This window comes from Ochotona curzoniae, unplaced genomic scaffold, assembly GCF_017591425.1.
Source record: "Ochotona curzoniae isolate NIBS_2020 unplaced genomic scaffold, NIBS_Ocur_1.0 contig_3819, whole genome shotgun sequence".
Classification (NCBI taxonomy): domain Eukaryota; kingdom Metazoa; phylum Chordata; class Mammalia; order Lagomorpha; family Ochotonidae; genus Ochotona; species Ochotona curzoniae.
The window spans coordinates 10,012,195-10,029,029 of NW_024466004.1; the positions used below are offsets into that span (position 1 = coordinate 10,012,195).

The 16,835-nt window shown below is 37.4% G+C and overlaps 1 protein-coding gene across 4 annotated transcripts in view; it reads left to right on the top strand.

Annotated features, from left to right (window-relative positions):
- Positions 1–16,835, top strand: part of RUNX2 (RUNX family transcription factor 2) — a 207,271-nt gene that overhangs the window by 45,874 nt on the left and 144,562 nt on the right. The gene's annotated exons all lie outside the window — the stretch shown is intronic.

Genomic DNA, 16,835 nt, shown 5'->3' on the forward strand with positions numbered 1-16,835 from the left:
AGGACCAGCCACGTGGCGGGACCGGGAGCGGGGCTTGCTGGGAGATACATAGGGGTGAGCTGCGAGACCTGGGCCGTTTAGCGGCCCAAACTAGAGTTCTTTAGGACTGAGGCTGAAGGGTAGTAGAGTTGTTCTTGTGCACCCTGGAAGTTTGTTTTCCATGTGCTGGGGGCGGAGACCAGCTCATATAACTTGTGTTCAGAAATGGAGGTTCATTGGAGATCTTAACTGGACTGTCCCTTGATTAGTGAACGGAAACGGGAGAGATCAGAAGGACTTGCTTCTGGGTCCACTGCAAGGTGTGGCCATGGAACACCTGGGAACATGAAATCCCAATCTTTGCTCTGTCCCCTCACCGCTCTCTGCTGCCTGCCCAACCCTTGCTCAGAATCACTCAAGAGATGGTGGGAGCTGGTCTGCAGTTAATCGCCCCCCTCCCTCCCCAACTAAATCTAAGTCCAGGCATTTGAAAACTGTTTTTGTTACTGGAGGATTTTTTTTCTGCTTGGAGGCTTTTTATGGACGAAGCTATGTTTATTTTTCCTGAGGATGTTGGCATGTTCCTCATTTTTTAATCCTACACACACACTCCCCGTGGTGGACTGTACATCCTGTGCTCTCACAGTTGATCAATGCAGATGCAGTTCTTGAAATAACACAACTCCTACAACAATGATTGCGGTTGCTTTCACTCTTCATGTTTTCTGAAGTCTTATTTATATTTTTAACATCCTTTTTGGCTGCTTGAGGAAGAAAACTAATTATCCATGCTCACATCCACTCATAAGACGTCAAATGTAAAACGTTTAATAGGGATTCAACTGTTAGCCTTGCAGTCTTTTTAAACATTACTTTTTCTGTTATTTTCTTGCTTATGAATAAATGTATTCTGAAATAATCCTTCCTTCCTTCTGTTTGCTGATGTTGTTTAAAAATAGCAATTTATTTGATTATTTCCTCTTTGGACTGTACAACTCTTGTGTTAATTTTCTGTGTGGCTCTCTTTAATCACCCCAAACTTAAATATTTGCCAAATATTTAAACTTCTAGAAATATATGTAGGAAATGAGGCTAAGCATAATGTGTAAATCATGGTTCTGCTCGGTGTTGGGCAAAGTATGCAGTATAGGGAAAAATAACAGTGTAACCTCTGGAAGAGGAAGTCGAGTTTCAGCAGCAATTGAAAACTTTTTTGACTACATCATCAAGAAATAGTTGGGAAATTAAAATCAGCTATCACAGCTAAGGAAATATGACTGCAAACTGATCATTTCAAGTAAATTTAAATCCAACTGAAGTAATCATAGTAGCTCTTTGCACAGGTGTTTCGCTGCATTGGAAATCCTCCGAATTTGACTAAGTTTATCAGAATAGAACAGTGGTCCTCTTCCACTCAGGCTATTGATGTCTGCCAGATAGTCACATGCAACAGGAGTTAATGGTAGGTGTGGAGAAAGGAAACTGAGTTACTTAATATTGTTAGGTTATCTTAATTACAGCAAAGTTAAAACAATGAAGATGTTACTGAAGTTAAAGTGTGGCTGACTACCACATCTCAAAGAAAAGGTTTCCAAAGCAAGTGGGGAAAACACATTAGGAGAACAACTGAATTCCTGCACCACAATAATGTCCTAATCTCTTCATCAACGTCATTAAAGGAAAATGAAACATTGTTAGTTGACATTTCTGTATTCCTCAGACATGATGACCTTTATGTAGACTCTAAAGCAAAAAGAAAGTTCATATATCCATTGACTTCTTTTTTTAAAGATTTATTTATCTGAAAGTTAGAGTTACAGAGCCAAGAGAGAAACAGAAACAGCTCTTCCATCTGCTGATTCACTCCCCAAATGACCACCACTGCCAGAACTGGATCAGGCCAAAACCAAGAACTCCTTCCAGGTATACCAGGCCCAACTGCTCAAACCAACCACCATTGCTTTTCCAGGCATATCAGCAGGCAGCTAGATCAGAAATGGAACAAATAGGACTTGAACTGGCACCCATGTAGGATGCACTATGCCACAGTACCTGCCCTATTCTTAGCTATATTTAAGTTTTTAATGCTCAAATTGTCATCATAGAAATAAAGTAGATATAATTCTGTGTTGTTTATAATTATGTACTTTAAGTATTTTTATATTTAGTTTGTTTTCTGACATTGAGAACAATTTCAACTGAAATGTAAATGATACCTTGTTTTATTTTTAAATCAAACTATTCTGACCATAGAAATTACTCAATTCAGTGGTACCTTTATCATTGGATCTAAGTGTTTGTATCTATAGAATGAATTAATTGAACAAAATGAACCAAAATTTAATAGCCCTAAAATCCTATGCTGCTTTAAAATATGAATGTCTAGTGCAGTTTTCTGATGTAGCGGTTCTCTAGGACGCCACAGCCATTGACAGAGTGCTTGGGCTGGAGACCTGCTTCTGCTCTCCATTCCAGCTTCTTGCTCATCAGCACCCTGGGAGCCCACGTGTCATGACTCAAGTCCTTAGATCCCTGATCCCAAATTGGGAAACTCACATTGAGTTTCAGACTCCTGGCTTCTGTGTGGCCTTTAGGATATGAACCAGCAAATGGGAGACATTTCTGTTTCTGTCTCTCTGCCTTTCAAATAACTTTTAAAAAATGATTTATTGATAATGACAGATTTGTAGGGAGAAAGAGACAGAAGTCTTCCCGTCCTTGGTTCACTCCCCAGATGGCTACAAAGGCCAGAGCTGAGCTGATGGAAAGTGGGACTCAGATGCCTCTTTCCAGCTTTCCCCATGGTTGCAGGTTCAAGATCTTGGGTCATCCTCCACTGCTTTCCCAGGCCACAAACAGGGAGCAAAATAAGAAATGGACAAAAACACAATCTTTTTTAAAAAGAGATATTTAAAGGATGAATCTTAAAGTTACATACAGAAATTTCAGCATTTTTGTCACCAAAAATTACATGATTATGTAGAAAACTTATACATTAGTCTTAGATGTTCAACTAGTATTCTACATTTCAAAAGAAAAACTAATGAGTAAATATTAAATCTACTGATACAGTAGAGAGAGGAGGAAATCTCCAAAGGGTGCTGTAATAACCAAATTGGCTTCCCCTGACTCCTAGTTGCATTCATGTGTTTCAAACCAGGAAGAGAGAGAAATGTTGACAGCTGCATTACAAAAATAGCACATAGAAATGTGATTATGATCATCCTCCTACAGACACCCTCATTGTTGAATAACTACTCTAGGACCTTTAAAACTACAACTTGCAGGGCTGAGTTTAGCCTAGAGGCTAAGATGCGATGCCCATGTTACTTATCCAGGTACCTGAACTCAATGCCTATCTCAAATGCCTAACTCCAGCTTCCAGCCAGTGCGGACCATGGAGACAGCATGACGGCTCAGGTCTTGGGTTCCTGTTTTCCACATAGGAGACCTGAATTCATTTCCCTAGATATGCCTGTTCCAATTCTAAGCCATTGCCAACATTTGTAGAGTAAACCAGTGAATGAAGTTCTCTAAGTGTCTTGTCTATCTGCCTCCGAAGTAATTAAGTTAACAATTTTGAAAAACTTAAAATTAGCACTGGCTGAGAAAGCAATCACTGTTTTTGAGAACCACAATTAGAAGGGAGTCACAGAAGATCAGGGTTTTAGAGTCCTTTAACTCCCTGAGCACAAAGAAACTTAACTGCTCTCATTGCTATGAAACCCAGGGTCTAATACGTAAAACGCTTGTCCTGGAATGATTTGCCAACAGACAGCTTTTGGGATTCTGGAGAAAAAGATGATGATTGGTTAAGATCTAATTTTGAGAAATTAAGAAGAAATGGACTTACCTATACTAGCTAAAATGGGGAAATGTGGAGTTGGATATTTTGGCTGTGTGGAAGAAATTAAGAACTTTTGGGGGAATAAATAGGTAATTCAGTGCAATGGTTATATTATCACTAATGTCTTTGCCATCAATAAATACATGCTCATAGAAACGAAGAAAAATACAGAGTTGTGGGATAATAATTATTTAATTAATTTTTAGTCCTTTTTGCAAAAAGGCTAAATTTGACCTGTCCAACATTTCAAAGAATATTTTACTTTTGCTTTAAGAAAATGTGAGAAAAGCGAATGTCACTTTGTTTAAAACCATGAAAAAAAGTATACACATTTTTTTATCACTATCTGAAAGTAAATTACAGAATTTAATTGAGATAAATATAAAGAAACATCCAATTTCTCAAAATACTTTCTTTGAAAAGTGTAGTTAGATGTATTTCAATGATTTATTTGAATAACCACCTTCCTTTTCTATTACACATGGAAACAGAGCCAAAAATTAATTGGTGCCATGTGAAGTAAACCACAGCATAGTGAATATAACCCACTATTCCTACTTCGCAATCTGAAGCTGCATGTAATAAATTTTCTTGACTGTAATGTTCAGATCAATTGTTAAATAGTGACCAAGGCACGGTACTAATAGGTTTAAATATGTTTTTATTTTTAGCTTTATTGAGACACAATATAAACTGACTTTCTCTTTCCAGGATCTATCTTAAACAACTTCATTAATCAGTACAAAACATAAAATATGGGCTTTGATACCACTTATTAGCTACAATATCCTGGACAAGCTATTTAAAAGTATCCTCCACTGTAAGACACATGCAAGACTATCTAAGTGGTAGAGTTGTTTTCAGGATTGAAACGGGAAGTTTCTGGTAACTGAAAATGCCCAGCTTTTTTTAACTGTTATTTTTTCAGCTTTTAATTTCTTTTTGAGTAATTGTATGTTTTTATTTTAATGCAATAGACATGGAAATATTAAACACAAAATCTTATCTCAAGTTTTAGAGATCATTTCTTTTTATTTCTATAAATCCATGTAACTGTGACGTTCTTTTGACATTTATTATACACCATCGTTTGTGTATAAGTATTATATACGAACTCAGGTATATAAGTATTAAATAACAGAATTTCTGCCCTCAAAAAGTCTGCTTTAGCAGAGACAATGTAGTAAAAGCAAATAAGAGTGCTATGATGGTATGTAAGTCCAGTGTTAGCTAAGAGCTCCTTGACTTTCAGGATACAGGTTAAGAATGGCCTGAATCCCCATTCTACCTCATTTGCAAGCCTAACGGTCAATCCAAGATTTCATCACGTTCCTAGGGAACAAATATTCTCACAGTCCCTGCTGGCTTGGAACTTCCTCTTCTGCAAATTGAGTGAGATTAATAACTGAGTTATCATCTGTCCGAAGCCCATAAACATCAGCTCCGATGTAGAACCTAACCTTGTTCATAGATTCCACCCACAAGTGCTTCCAGAAAACTCTGCGTGGGCAAAACAGATTCACTAAAGTTTTGAGATTAGGAAAGGGTTTACAGCATAGAAACAACTTATGAGTAAGTTCTTAACCCTAACTGCCCTCATGTCATATTGCATGTTTTTCAAAAATGTCCCACATTCTACTCAAGCCTTCTCTGCTCTTCCTCACTCGTAAATTTCCGTTTCTAACGCTGGATAGTTAGGTTATCTCATATGCTTCTTAGATTCTAGCAGCCAAGTCTTTGAGAACTTACAAATAAACCTGTAGCTCATTAGTAAAATTTCTTAAGCAATTTGGAGACTATATTTTTCAAAACTACCAGCTCTAATATAAATTATTTCATATTTATATAAATGAAAATAGCCAAGAAAAATTAGGAAGTAATAATTTGAGGATACTGAATGACTAGAGCAACAAATGATGACAAAAGAGGCAGCCCTGTTTTTAGATTTATTTATCTTAATGGAAAGCCAGATCAAATTTATGGAGAGAAGAAATAGAAAAATCTTTCATCTGCTGATAAACTCCCCAAATGGTCGCATTGGAGAAACTAAGCCAGTCTGAAGCTAGGATCCAAGAGCTATTTCCAGTTATCCTATATGGGTGCAGGGTCCTAAAACTCTGGGCAATCCTCTGTCACTTTCCCAAGCCATAAGCAGGGAACTGGATGGGAAGTGAACTGGTGCCTTGATGGGCTCCCAGTGCTTACAAAGTATAGGTTTAGCTGTTGAATCATTGCCTCAAGCCCAAGGCAACCTCTTTGAGCTTCAGTTACCTCATCTCTAAATCAAGGATAGTGATATGAACTCCAAAGTACTGTTATGAAGATTACATGAAGGTGTATATAAAATGTTTTGTATACAGTATGTATCTAATGAACACTGATTTTCATCATTATTATCTTTACTATTGAGGAGGAAAGTCAAAAATCAATTTTCAAAAAAAAATGTACTTATTTAACAGAGGAAACAGAGAAAGAGATCTTCTATCTGCTGATGTACTTATCAAATGGCAGCAACGACCAAGCTGGGCCAGGCCAAAGTAGGAAGCCAAGAACTCCATCAAGGTCCATGGGTGGCAGAGGCCCAGGTACTGAGCTGATTTCCACTGAGTCCACAGGAACTGGATCAGAAACCCAGAAGCTGGGGCTCTAACTTTGGGGACTCCAAAATGGGATGCTGAGCTTGCATGCAGTGACTTCGCCAGCTGCATCACAACAACACTGTCCCCAAAAGTCCAACTTCAAAAGTGAGTGCCAGTTAAACAAGATGGGGAAACTAACTTAAGCAGAGAGAGCCCTGTTGGCAAAGTCTCAGTGTTAGTTGGCTCTCATTTGGTCAGTATTATGGGACTGTAGGGTACAAAAACGGAAGCTAGCCATTTGGGATCAGATCAGAAATAGTCTTAAGCAGCATATTAAGGAATCTGAACCTTATTGAAAAATGAGAAGCTTGGGAAAGGATTTTTTTGAAGATTCATTTACTTTTATTGGAGAAGAAGATTTACAGAGAGTGAGATACAAAGAAAAAGATCGTCCATCTGTTGATTCAGACCCCAAGTGGCCACAACGCCCAAAACCAAGCAGATCCAAAGCCAAGAGCCAGGAGCTTCTTCCAGGTTTCCCATGCAGGTGCAGGGTGCCAAGGCTTTGGGCTGTATTCCACTGCTTTCCCAGGACACAAACAGGGAGCTGGAAGGGAGGTGGAGCATCCAGGACACAAAGCGGTGCCCATATGGGATTCTGGTGCATGCAAGCTGAGAATTTCACCACTAGGCCATCACATCCTTTTTTTTTTTTTTTTTCAATGAAATGGTTGAATTTACATATTAGATAATTGGCAGCAATGTGCAATAAAGGTTGGAAGGTTGGAAGGGCTAAAGACTTGTAGAATCTAATAGTTCAAGAAACAGATGATATGGGATATAGCTAAGTTATCAAAATAAGAAACAATAGAAGATAATAGGAAGGAGGAATACCAAATGGAGAAGAATTTCTTGGAACTTCATTAATGGCAACATAGATAAAAGGGTAGAAGCCAACATTATGGCACACTGGGTTAAGTCAACACCTGCCGTAGTAGCATCCCATATGAGCCTTAGTTCCAGTCCTAGCTGCTCGACTTTCAAATCTAGCACCATGCTAATGCTCCTGGAAAAGTAACAGAAGATCGCCCAAGTGTCTGGGCTGATAACATCCATGTGTTCTGACCCAATGCAGGCATTTAGGAAGTGAATCAACAGGTAGAAGACATCTCTCTCTTTCATTTTCTTTCTCATTTTTATTCTGTGTGTATCATTTTCTGCCTTTCAAATAAATAAATAAACAACTCCTCTTTTAATAATTTTTTTTAAAGGAGGAAATAGAAGAAACCCAACAAAAGGAATTCAAGCATGAGGCCAAGGATTCTGACTTACTGAACAGATAGATATTGGCCCCATTTATAGAGATAAGGAATACTAGAAGTGGTGTTTTAGACATCTTTGGTATATAGAATGCCAGGTGTATATAACTAATATATACATATAATGGTGAGAATAGAATCTGGAAGAAGTTGAGACTTCAGGAGAGTAGATGGACATTTAGACTTAGTGGCAGGTGGTATACTGTATACCACATGCTATATCCAAGATACAGAGTAGGGGTTCTAAATGCTTACTTTCAGCATCTGCTTCCTGCTAGAAATGGATGTTTACACCTGACTCACACCTACTTTATGAAAAAATTCTGGGGATGGAGCACCTTAACCCTCCAGGTGACTCTGAAGCACACTGTTTGAGAGTCACATGCCTTAGTGCTTACACAGAATTTTCGAGTTCATCAACTAGAAGTAAATAGTAAAGCACAAACTAGGCTATTCAACCACAGCCTAGTCATCTTCCAGTAATATTTTCCAATTATAACAAAATACTTTTATTTGGAATAATATCTTTAAGGATTTAAACATTTTTTTGGTTTCTCTCTGGACATGGCTGTGCTGCAAGATTTAAAACTCTGAACAAAAGGATTCCTTTCTCCCATTTTACACAGCACATACTGTAGGGGAAAAATCCTGCCTCTCAATTTTTACATTATTATAGGAAAATAATAAAATTATTGTTCACTGTGTCAAAAATATTCAGTGACTCACTCTATAATAGCAGTTCTCAAGTTATGTTCTGGAACTGGTGCCATTCCATTCTAACTAAATAATGATGGTGATTTCTCAATTCATAGGAGACATGTTTATGAATTAAATTTTCCCAATTTCAAGTAACTCTTCTATAAGCATTTCCTAAATTTTTGGCCCTGGCTAATATTTATCCTGCAGCAAGTGCTAGTACATGACAAAATAAGTGATCAAATGTTGTGGGCTTGAATCAAGTTCTAATGAATTTGAATCTAGTTAATACTCCTTCATTCAATAGTTTTTCTCTATCTCCTTCCTGCCTCCAATTCGTCTTTCAAAAGATTTATTTATCATACTTTAAAGAGTTACAAAGAGGGAGAAGGAGAGAGAGAGCTTTTATGCACTGGATCACTCCCCAAAAGACCACAATGGTCAGAGTTATCCGGATCTGAAGCTGGGAGCCAGGAGCTTTTTCCAGGTTCTCTCAAGTGGGTGCAGAGGTGAAGGGCTTTGGTCATACTACTCAGCCTTCCCAGACAATTAGCAGGGAGCTGGATTGGAAATGAAACAGCCACTCAAACCAGTGGCCAATATAGGATCCCAGCACCGCAGAAAGAGGATTAGCCTATTATGCTGTAATGTCAATCCTAATATTTCTCTTTAATTAACCACATATTTGTGATTTTTATATAACATTGCTAATAACAAATTTTTCCTATCATTGTTCCAGTGTTGTCATCACTGAAATATTTGAAATGTAAATTGAAACTACCTTCATGATCTAACTAGATCTTCTTATGAAAATCCTAAGCAATAGAAAGGCCAACAAGCTTGTGGCCCAAAAGGATCACATAGTTTACAAACAAATATGGATATGGATAATCAACCTTATTTTCCCAGATGTGCTTTGTTTTAAAAAATGTAGCATAATAAGCAGAAATCCATATTTGCAAACCACAATGGCCCATGTAGATAATATTGACATGCTCCCTCAATAATTTACAGGTAAGACTAAACTCTGAAAGAGAATCTATACAACAAACAAGTAATAAGTAACACACCAGAGAGGAGGATAATTGCATGTCAGCAACATTTAGTCATAACCTGATTATGCTATGATGTAATAAGAAGAAAGGTTGATTACTATTGAAGCATAGAAAAATCACAATTAGAACATTTGGCAGAGTAATACCAACGTGTAGAGGTAAAGGGGAAGAATATAAATGGGTCAAAATCAGAGATCTAATATCATTGTAAAATTCAAAATCTGTAGCTAACTGCTCTTGTCCTGATCCTGTTGCAACTATGCAATCTTTAGATATTTTGGTTTCTGTGAATAGTATGATGGTTGTCAAATAATGGAATATTGTGCTTCCAAATACAGAGAGGATCAGACTGTTAGGAAAGTCCACTCAGTTCAACAGTTACTTTTCCTCACTGCCAATCAATAACGTGACATTTTGGCTTTTATTCTGGGTCTCTAATAAGTTACAGTAGGTTTCCTGATGTGAGTGGAGGGGCAAAACCCCAAACCTGAAGACTGTCTGGGAGGGAAACACAGTCCTCCATTGCAGCATCCCAATATAGAAACTTGACATTCTTCTGGGCCACTAACAAAGGAAATAAATTACCACGTGCTTGTTCACTTTGTGAAAAGATCATTTGTCTTACGGAAAGATTGTAAGACATAGAGAATTTGAGACGATGAGCAACTGAGCAGTGACTTCTGAGCTCATCAGATATTTTTTAGACTTCTTGTAACCAACTCTCATGGTATGATGAGGTGTGAGTGAGAATGTCTTGAACAGACCACTCATTTAAGAACTTTAGCAGTTAAAAGAAGGAAAATGAGATGTGAAAAAGATAGTAGGGCAAATAGAAAGATTTCATTTTCTTGTGAAAATAAGCTAGATTAAGGAAGAGAAAAAGTCAGTGTAAATATACTTATGAAAATTACAGGGGAGATAGGGAGTGATTGAGAATTCAAGCTCCAAAAGAATATTAAATAATGGGGCAAGGAGATGCATCTTGTTGGTGTAAAAGTCTTTAAAATTACTCTACAGTGTAATATTCAGGTAATTCTTGGCAAATGTGTGACTTCAATTCTTTATGGCTTTGGAATCTCTTTCCTCCAGGAAACGATCTTTACTTTTACTCATTTGCCAAATCTAACTAAATGAATTTAATTAATTAAAAAAAGAAAGAAAGCTATGACCCCTGATCTAATGGAACATAAAGTCTAACAGGAGAACTGGCCTCTCATAAATTATTATGGGATTTACATAGGCACAATATATTATGGAAGAATATAGGATATGTGTTTATTTCGAAGATACTTCAGCAGTATTAAGTAATCTGATTGGAACCTCTCTTCAGCTTTGAGTCTTTATCTGCAGGTCCTGGTACTGCTAAGCTTTTAGACTTCATGTCCTTTACATGTACGCTTGAAACATTCCAGAGACTTTAGGGAATTCAGAATTACATCATATATAATCCTTGACTTCGAGAAATGCCTAGTCCTTTTGAGAAGATAAAGCTGTCATTTACTATTTAACCTTGCATTAAAAAAAATTACGTACTTATTTATTTGAAAGGTATTTGTCCAGAGAGAGACAAAGAGAATCTCACATTCATTTCTTTCCTCTGTAGGCCAAAGTAGCCATGGTTAAGCCAATCTGAAGCCAGGAGCCAGGAACTCCAGCCTAGTCTCTCACCTCGGTATCAGAGGCCTGGAGACTTGGGCCATCACCCACTGTCTTCCCAGATGCCTTAGCAGGAAGCTGACTGTGAAGCAGCATCCAAGACTTCAAATGGGATACCACCATCAGTAGGAATGGCTTAAATCATTGTATTACAATGCCAGCCCATCTTTGTATTTAATAATATTTTTCTGCTTTAAAATGGAAAATAATTAGATTACACATACTCCTGTAACTTGGCTCTCACATCCTCAGACAGGAGAAATTTCAGGTGAGAGGAGTCAGAGAAGACAGAAGGGGGAACCAGGGAAATTTAATAGTATTAATCTGTAGGTATAGAAATTACCTAGAAAAATGGGCCCAGCGCTGTGGCGCAAGTGGTTAAGGTCCTCGCCTTGCACGCCCGGGATCCCACATGGGCGCCAGTTCTATCCCGGCAGCCCCGCTTCCCTTCCAGCTCCCTGCCTGTGGCCCGGGAAAGCAGTCCAGGATGGCCCAAAGCTTTGGGACCCTGCACCCGCGTGGGAGACCCGGAAGAGGCTCCTGGCTTCGGATCGGCATAGTATCGGCCGTTGCGCTCACTTGGGGAGTGAATCATCGGATGGAAGATCTTCCTCTCTGTCTCTCCTCTCTGTATATCCGCCTTTCCAATACAAAAATAATAAAAATAAATCTTAAAAAAAAAAAGAAATTACCTAGAAAACAATCAGGTATACCCTTTGGGGGCTGCTTCATGTCTTCTGAGCTTGTTAATCTGTAATATAGTGTCTCCTATTAATTTTTGGAAAATTCTCAGCCATTGCTATTTCCAATATTTCTTGTATTCCAATCTTTCCTTCTGATAGTCTCATTACAAGTATGTTGTTCCTTTTGTTATTTCACTAAAATTGTTGGCTGTTCTATCCAGGCCTTTTATTTTCTTTCTCTCTTTGCTCTTCAGTTTTGGAAGTTTCTGCTAACATATCTTCAGGTTTACCGAGTCCTTTTCTGTCCATATTGTATCTACTGATGAGCACAGCAAAAGCATTCATCAAAATATTCAATGAGTTAAACATTTTGGTTCAAAAGCTTTCTTTCTCTCTTCAGACCAATGGGTTTTTGCTTGTTTGTTTGTTTGTTTGTTTAATGTACCTTGCAATGTTTTTTGTTAAAAACAAGATAGGACATGCCTGGTAAAAAGGACCTGAGATATTTAGAGCCTATGTGTGAATTTTTATGTTTATCTGGCCAAAATTAGACTGAGTTTATTCTTTGCTCTAGTTGTGGTGTCAAAGTCTAATGCCCTGAATTTTTATCTCCCATTTATTTTCCTAGAAACTGAGTCTTGACACTTGCAGATCTTTTGCAGCCTTTATTATTATGAGGCATGTAGGAAAGTATGGGGCAGAAGTGTTTTGTAATTACATTATGAAGTTTCAGTCTTCGTGGACTTTGGCTTTCACAATCCCCTGAGGACAGGGCTTTGTTAAACAAAATAGCGTGTTCTGAGCCTGTTAGTGTTATTCAGGTTCTGAGTATATTGACAAAAGTTTACTTTCCCTCCTTGCCTTCTGGAAGTTTCAGGACCAAAAAACTTTTTTTTTTTTTTTTTAATTTGCTCCTTTTTGACTAAATGGAACTTCTGAGGTAAAACCCAGCAAGGTGGGAGAAGAGGCCAAGGAGTTTTTAAATTATCTCTCAGTACTCCACAAACTTTGCTTCTAGCAATTGTTCAATTATCCTCTAAGTGTTGCTTCTAGATTCCAGCCACAGGTCTATTGCTGGTATGTGTGATTGACTCCATGAACATCGGTCTGTCTCTCCAGTGTTTCTGAAAGTGGTATGTCCAGTGGCCTCACTGACCTGTCGGAACCAAACAAAAGGGTTAATGCTCAGTCTGTTTAACTTTTTACTTACCATGGAATACAGAGTGATGATTTCCAGGTTTTTTATATGTTGAACCTGGAAGTGCATTCCAATCTCATATATACAAATAATTGGTGAATATTAGAATCTTACCAGCTAGCATCTACCAGTTATTCAGATTCTGCTCAACAGTATAATGACAAATTACTTTGCCCTCAGATCTAGTTGTTATTTTAGTTGAATCATTCAACCTAAGCACAGACTTTCTTACTTGTAAGGTGAGAACAATGTCCATTCTATGTGAAACAAAGAATGCTTGAGAGGGTAAAGAAGGAAAATACAAGAAAAGAAAAAATTAGGAAAAGAAAAGTGCCACAAAAAATGATTGTTAGTTTACCGAGTTGCACAATCATCATTATAATCCAATTCCAGAAACTTCTCTTTGTCCCAGGAAAAGTCTTTATACTTATTTACAGTTATTCTCGGTTCCCACTGTATTTTTTGTGTCCGAGTATTTGACAATTCTGGACTCCTGAAAATAGAAGCATACAATATGTAGCTATCTGTTATCATGCTGTTACTTTAGAACACGTATTAGTATTTCATTCTTCTTTACTGCTGAATAATAATAGCCATGGAATGGATAGAGCACAGTTTATTTTTTTCATTCAGTAGCTGACAGATGTTTGGATCATTCCCATCTTTTGACTCCTAAGAATAATGCTGCTATGAGTAACATTTATATGCACTTTATAGAAATTTTAATCTAGATGTATGCCTTCATTTCTCTTGGCTATAAGTGGGGAGTAAAATCTCTAGATCATCTGGCAGATTTATGTTTAAATTTTTTTCAAGATTTATTTTTAATTTTTATTGGAAAGTCAGATATACAGAGAGGAGAGACAGAGAGGAAGATCATCTGTCTGATGATTCACTCCCCAAGCGACCACAATGGCCAGAGCTGTGCTGGTCCAAAGCTAGGAGCCAGGAGCCTCTTTTGGATCTCCTATGCGGTGCACTGTCCCAGGGCTTTGGGTTATCCATAGCTGATTTCCCAGGCCACAAGCAGGGAGCTGGATGGGAAGCAGGGCCACTGGGATTAGAACTGCTGCCCATATGGGATCCGGGCATGTGAAAGAAATCAATTCAACCACTTTTCAAAATGCTATGTCATTTAATTTCCCTACCAGTAACATGTGAACTTTTCTGTTTCTTCATATCCTTGAAAACATTTGATAGTTGTTTGATTATAATCTCCCAATAATTCTGAAATTATCTCAGGTGGTTTAATTTGCATTTCTCTAATGACTGATGGTGCCAGACTTGTGACAGCTGACATCTTGAGCGTGCACCATTGAATGGGAGCATTCTGTCTCTGTCATTCTTTCTGCCTGTCTTTTAATTTTTTGTTAGAGGAATACCTTCAATTGCATTAATGTCTGCATTTGACTTGAAATTCATCTTAGTAGGAAGACAAATTGCTGAATAAGGAATGAATATATGTATACTTGAATAATAAAGCAGATGAGATGATACTTAAAATAGTTCACAGAAAATAGAAGATAAGTTTGGGGTCAACATTGTGACACATTCGACATTGGAGTGCCAGGGCAAGTCCAAGTTCCTCTATTTCCACCCAGATTCCTGCTACTGCATTCTCAGAGGTGGAAGATGGTGCCTCAAGTGATTTGGCTTCTACCACCTATTTGTGAAACTCAGAAGTAATTTCTGTCTTTTGCCTCAACTAGCCCTTTGTGACATGAACCAGCAGATGAAAGATATATCTTGCTGTTTCTGTCATTCTGCTTTTTAAATAGATGAAATAATTAACTATTTTTAAAGATTTTTTAAAATCTTATTTTTATTTTTTATTAAAAAGTCAGATTTACAGCGAGAAGGAGATGCAGAGAGAAAGATTTTCCATTGTCTGGTTTACTCACCAAGCAACCACAATGGCCAGAGCTGAGCCGATCCAAAGCCAGGAACCAGGAGCTTCTTCTGGGTCTCACACGCGGACACAGATCCCCAAGGCTTTGGGTTGTCCTTGACTGCTTTCCCAGGCCACAGACAGGGAGCTGGAAAGGAAGTGGAGCAGCTGGGACACAAGCTGGTGCCCATATGAAATCTAGGCATGTGCAATACGAGGACTTTAGCCACTATGCTATTATGCCAGGTCCTAATTAATTTATTATTATTATTATTATTATTTTAAATAATTGAGTGAAAACTATCAAATTTTCTGCTTATTTCAAATGAAAGCAGCTTAGTTTTCTTTGCTGTAGTATCACTTACTAACCACAGCCTTTTGATCATTTCAATCAAACTGCTTAAAATCCACTCCTAAACAAAGACCTCTTTAGGGATTCTTTAAGAATAAAAAGTCATTTATATATATATCTGTGTACCCTTTAACACATGGTCTTTAAGAGATACTGAATGTGACCACAAGGTTGTGTTACATGATGAAATAAGTAAAAAATAAAAGGTGAAAGTCCAGACTCTCTCACTGTGTCTGATGCCTTGGACTAGCAGCATAGCTTCTCTGAGGCCACTTCCAAGTTTTCTGATCTGAAAAAGATGTACGAGTTTTAGGCAGTATCTACCTTGCAGGATTGCTGTGAGAATTAAATTGAATAAGGGCTTTTAAAACTACAACTAATAATTGAATAATTGGATAATGAACAGAGGGCAAAACCTGTTAATGTGACTGAACTGTGTGACTGTCTGGGGTTTTTGCCTTTCTGGCTAATGAGCTACAGGCATTTGAAGCCAGTGTGTTTTCCTAACATGGAATGTAAGCTTCTTCTCTCCTCCTACTCCCAGTTGCAAACACAGTGGCAGCCTTCTTAAACAAGATAGCCTCCAGATGGTTCTAGTTTAGCTACTTTCCATAGTACCCATTTGGCATAAACAAAACACGTGTATCCATGTCAGTTTACATAGTCGTAGTGCCAATAGTCAATCTCTTTTCGTCTTCAGCTTTGATTCCATCTTCCTTAGGCTTTAGCACTTACTTCAAGGAGCATCAGGAGATGTCCTACTTACCATCCTGTTATACTGTCAGATAATGCCAGGAAAGTGCTGGCTATTTACACTATTACACTATATCCGAACATTTCATTGTATTTATCTTCCTCTCCGCAGATTTTTGTTTACCTATTGAAGAGTTTCTTGACTATCTCATTTGCTTCAAAATAATTTAAACATTTTTGCCTCTTTTTAGCTTGTCTAAGTATTGAACTGAAATGAATATAAATGAGAATTAAGAGGAAATTTTCCCTTACAAACTGGCAAATTTGGCAAATTGCCTTATACTAAACTTGTAGTTGCGAAAATCATAGGTTACCAGTTGGATTTTGAAAGGTCAATCCATATTAGAATGTTATACAGAGTAAGTCATTTGAAAGCCAAAGTTTAAATAGGTAAGTACAATTTTTTTTAAAACCTTGAGATGATTTGGCCAAGTTGGTTAAATCCATATTATTGTTTGATGTGTATTTTAGTGAACATTTTGCAGATGTTCTTCTAAAATTCCAAAGCTAATACTCTTGAAAGTATTTTAAAAAATCTTGGTCTGATCATCAGTGCTTAAATATCTATCTGATAGTTCTTTTTGGAAAAGCAAAAAAGTATGTAAGTTTTAACATAATATCTTTACTACATAAATGGCAAATATTTGACTTATCTATGCAATTTTAAAAAGTAATCTATGCAGGACATTTTTCATAATGTTATAAACTCAAGAATATCACCACAACATTTACAGTAAAGATCCAAGTGCATTGCATAAAGTGTATCATTGACACAAAACATGATTAAACTGTAATTTGTTTATCTTCAATTACAAATAGACTTCAGCTGT